This window comes from Schistocerca piceifrons, unplaced genomic scaffold, assembly GCF_021461385.2.
Source record: "Schistocerca piceifrons isolate TAMUIC-IGC-003096 unplaced genomic scaffold, iqSchPice1.1 HiC_scaffold_1544, whole genome shotgun sequence".
NCBI classification, from domain to species: domain Eukaryota; kingdom Metazoa; phylum Arthropoda; class Insecta; order Orthoptera; family Acrididae; genus Schistocerca; species Schistocerca piceifrons.
This window is the reverse complement of record NW_025727396.1, coordinates 11,587,948-11,592,539: the sequence shown is the minus strand read 5'-3', so window position 1 is coordinate 11,592,539 and position 4,592 is coordinate 11,587,948.

Sequence of the window (4,592 nt, the reverse complement as noted above, 5' to 3'; positions counted from 1 at the left end):
ATTCCTGTGACACTAGTTACAGGTTCCGATTCTTCACTTCAGATTTACTGAATCCCGCTGACCTTCTTATTGACGATGAAACACAGAAATTGCATCGGAATTAAATACTAAAGGCACAATGCCGACTCAAATACAAGAAGACTGGCTCTTCTTACTGACTATGTTATGAACCTTTCCTGTGACACCGGTTTTAGATTCCGATGCTTCACTTCAGGTTCACTGTATCCCTTGGCCCTTTTGATTGACGACGAAATACAGAAATTGCATCGGAATGAAATACAAAAGGCACAATGCCGACTTAAGTACAAGAAAACTGACTCTTCCTACTGTCTATGTTTTGAACCATTCCTGTGACACTAGTTACAGGTTCCGATTCTTCACTTCAGGTTTACTGAATCCCGCTGACCTTCTTATTGACGATGAAACGCAAAAATTGCATCGGAATTAAATACAAAAGGCACAATGCCGACTTAAGTATGAGAAAACTGACTCTTCTTAGTGTCTATGTTTTGAACCATTCCTGTGTCACTAGTTATAGATTCCGATGCTTCACCTCAGGTTTACTGTATCCCTCTGACCTTCTTATTGACGATGAAACACAGAAATTGCATCGGAATTAATTACAAAAGGCACAATGACGTCTTAAGTACAGGAAAACTGACTCTTCTTACTGTCTATGATTTGAACCATTCTTGTGACACTAGTTATAGATTCCGATGCTTCACTTCAGGTCTACTGTATCCCTCTGACCTTCTTATTGACGATGAAACACAAAAATTGCATCGGAATTAAATACAAAAGGCACAATGCCGACTTAAGTGCAAGAAACTTACGTTTCTTACTGTCTTTGTTTTGAACCATTCCTGTGACACTAGTTATATATTCCGATGCTTCACTGCAAGCTTACTCTATCCCTCTGATCTTCTTATTGACGATGAAACGCAGAAATTGCATCGGAATTAAATACAAAAGGCTCAATGTCGACTTAAGTACAAGAAGACTGACTCTTCTTACTGTCTATGTTTTGAACCATTCCTGTGACACAAGTCATAGATTCTGATTCTACACTTCAGGTTTACTGAATCCCGCTGACCTTCTTATTGACGATGAAACACAGAAATTGCATCGGAATTAAATAGAAAAGGCGCATCGCCGACTCAAATAAAAGAAGACTGGCTCTTCTTACTGTCTATGTTATGATCCTTTCCTGTGAGACCGGTTTTAGATTCCGTTCCTTCCCTTCAGGTTTAGTGTATCCCGTGGACCTTCTTATTGACGACGAAACACAGAAATTGCATCGGAATTAAATAGAAAAGGCACAATGCCGACTAAAGTACAAGAAAACTGACTCTTCTTACTGTATATACTTTGAACTATTCCTGTGACACTAGTTACAGATTCCGATGCTTCACTTCAGGTTCACTGTATCCCTCTGACCTTCTTATTGACGATGAATCACAGAAATTTCATCGGAATTAAATACAAAAGTCACAATGCCCACTTAAGTACAAGAAAACTGACTCTTCTTACTGTCTATGTTTTGAACCATTCCTGTGACACTAGTTATACATTCCGATGCTTCACTTCAAGCTTACTGTATCCCTCTGACCTTCTTATTGAAGATGAAGCATAGAAATTGCATCGAAAATTAATACAAAAGGCTCAATGTCGACTTAAGTACAAGAAGACTGACTCTTCCTACTGTCTAGGTTTTGAACCATTCCTGTGACACTAGTTACAGATTCCGATGCTTCACTTCAGGTTTACTGTATCCCTCTGAACTTATTGACGATGAATCACAGAAATTTCATCGGAATTAATTACAAAAGTCCCAATGCCCACTTAAGTACAAGAAAACTGACTCTTCTTACTGTCTATGTTTTGAACCATTCCTGTGACACTAGTTATAGATTCCGACGCTTCACTTCACGTTTACTGTATCAGTCTGACTTTCTTATTGACGATGAAATACAGAAATTGCATCGTAATTACATACAAAGGGCACAATGCCGTCTTAAGCACAAGAAAACTGACTCTTCTTACTGTCTATGCTTTGAACCATTCCTGTGACACTAGTTATAGATTCCGATGCTTCACTTCAGGTTTACTGTATCCCTCTGAACTTATTGACGATGAATCACAGAAATTTCATCGGAATTAAATACAAAAGTCCCAATGCCCACTTAAGTACAAGAAAACTGACTCTTCTTACTGTCTATGTTTTGAACCATTCCTGTGACACTAGTTATACATTCCGATGCTTCACTTCAAGCTTACTGTATCCCTCTGACCTTCTTATTGAAGATGAAACATAGAAATTGCATCGAAAATTAATACAAAAGGCTCAATGTCGACTTAAGTACAAGAAGACTGACTCTTCCTACTGTCTAGGTTTTGAACCATTCCTGTGACACTAGTTATAGATTCCGATTCTTCACTTCAGGTTTACTGAATCCCGCTGACCTTCTTATTGACGATGAAACACAGAAATTGCATCGGAATTAAATACTAAAGGCACAATGCCGACTCAAATACAAGAAGACTGGCTTTTCTTACTGTCTATGATATGAACCTTTCCTGTGACACCGGTTTTAGATTACGATGCTTCACTTCAGGTTTACTGTATCCCTTGGACCTTATTATTGACGACGAAACACAGAAATTGCATCGGAATTAAATACAAAAGGAACTATGCCTACTTATGTACAAGAAAACTGACTCTTCTTACTTTCTATGTTTTGAACCATTCCTGTGACACTAGTTCTAGATTCCGATGCTTCACTTCAGGTTTACTGTATCTCTCTAACCTCCTTATTGACGATGAAACACAGAAATTGCATCGGAATTAAATACAAAACGCACAATGCCGACTCAAGTACAAGAAGGCTAGCTCTTCTTACTGTCTATGTTTTAAACCATTCCTGTGACACTAGTTATATATTTCGATGTTTCACTTCGAGCTTACTGCATCCCTCTGACCTTCTTATTAACGATGAAACACAGAAATTGCTTCGGAATTAAATACAAATGGCGCAATGACGACTTAAGTACAAGAAAACTGACTGTTCTTACTGTCTATGTTTTGAACCATTCCTGTGACACTAGTTAAGGATTCCGATGCTTCACTACATGTTTACTGTATCAGTCTGACCTTCTTATTGACGATGAAACACAGAAAATTCATCGGAATTAAATAAAAAAGCTCAATGCCGACTTAAGTACAAGAAGACTGACTCTTCTTTTTGTCTATGTTTTGAACCATTCCTGTGACACTAGTTATAGATTCCGATTCTTCACTTCAGGTTTACTTAATCCCGCTGACATTCTTATTGACGATGAAACACAGAAATTGCATTGGAATTAAATACAAAAGGCACAATGCCGACTCAAATACAAGAAGACTGGCTCTTCTTACTGTGTATGTTATGAACCTTTCCTGTGAGACCGGTTTTAGATTCCGATGCTTCACTTCAGGTTTACTGTATCCCTTGGACCATATTATTGACGACGAAACACAAAAATTGCATCGGAATTAAATACAACAGGCACAATGACGACTTAAGTACAAGAAAACTGACTGTTCTTACTTTCTATGTTTTGAACCATTCCTGTGACACTAGTTATAGATTCCGATGCTTCACTTCAGGTTTACTGTATCCTTCGGACCTCCTTATTGACAACGAAACACATAAATTGCGTCGGAATTAAATACAAAAAGACTGGCTCTTCTTACTGTCTATGATTTAAACCATTCCTGTGACACTAGTTATAGATTCCGATGCTTCAATTCAGGTATACCGTATCCCTCTAACCTTCTTATTGACGATGAAACACAAAAATTTTATCGGAATTAAATACAAAAGGCACAATGCCGACTTAAGTACAAGAAAACTGACTCGTCTTACTGTCTATGTATTGAACCATTCCTGTGACACTAGTTATAGATTCCGATGCTTCACTTCAGGTTTACTGTATCCCTCTGACCTTCTTATTGACGATGAAACACAGATATTGCATCGGAATTAAATAGAAAAGGCACAATGCCGACTAAAGTACAAGAAAACTGACTCTTCTTACTGTATATACTTTGAACTATTCCTGTGACACTAGTTACATATTCCGATGCTTCACTTCAGGTTCACTGTATCCCTCTGACCTTCTTATTGACGATGAAACACAGTAATTTCATCGGAATTAAAAACAAAAGACACAATGCCACTTAAGTACAAGAAAACTGACTCTTCTTATTGTCTATGTTTTGAACCATTCCTGTGACACTAGTTATAGATTCCGACGCTTCACTTCACGTTTACTGTATCAGTCTGACTTTCTTATTGACGATGAAATACAGAAATTGCATCGTAATTATATACAAAGGGCACAATGCCGTCTTAAGTACAAGAAAACTGACTCTTCTTACTGTCTATGCTTTGAACTATTCCTGTGACACTAGTTATAGATTCCGATGCTTCACTTCAGGTTTACTGTATCCCTCTGAACTTATTGACGATGAATCACAGAAATTTCATCGGAATTAAATACAAAAGGCACAATGCGAACTTAAGTACAAAAAAACTGACTCTTTTTAATTT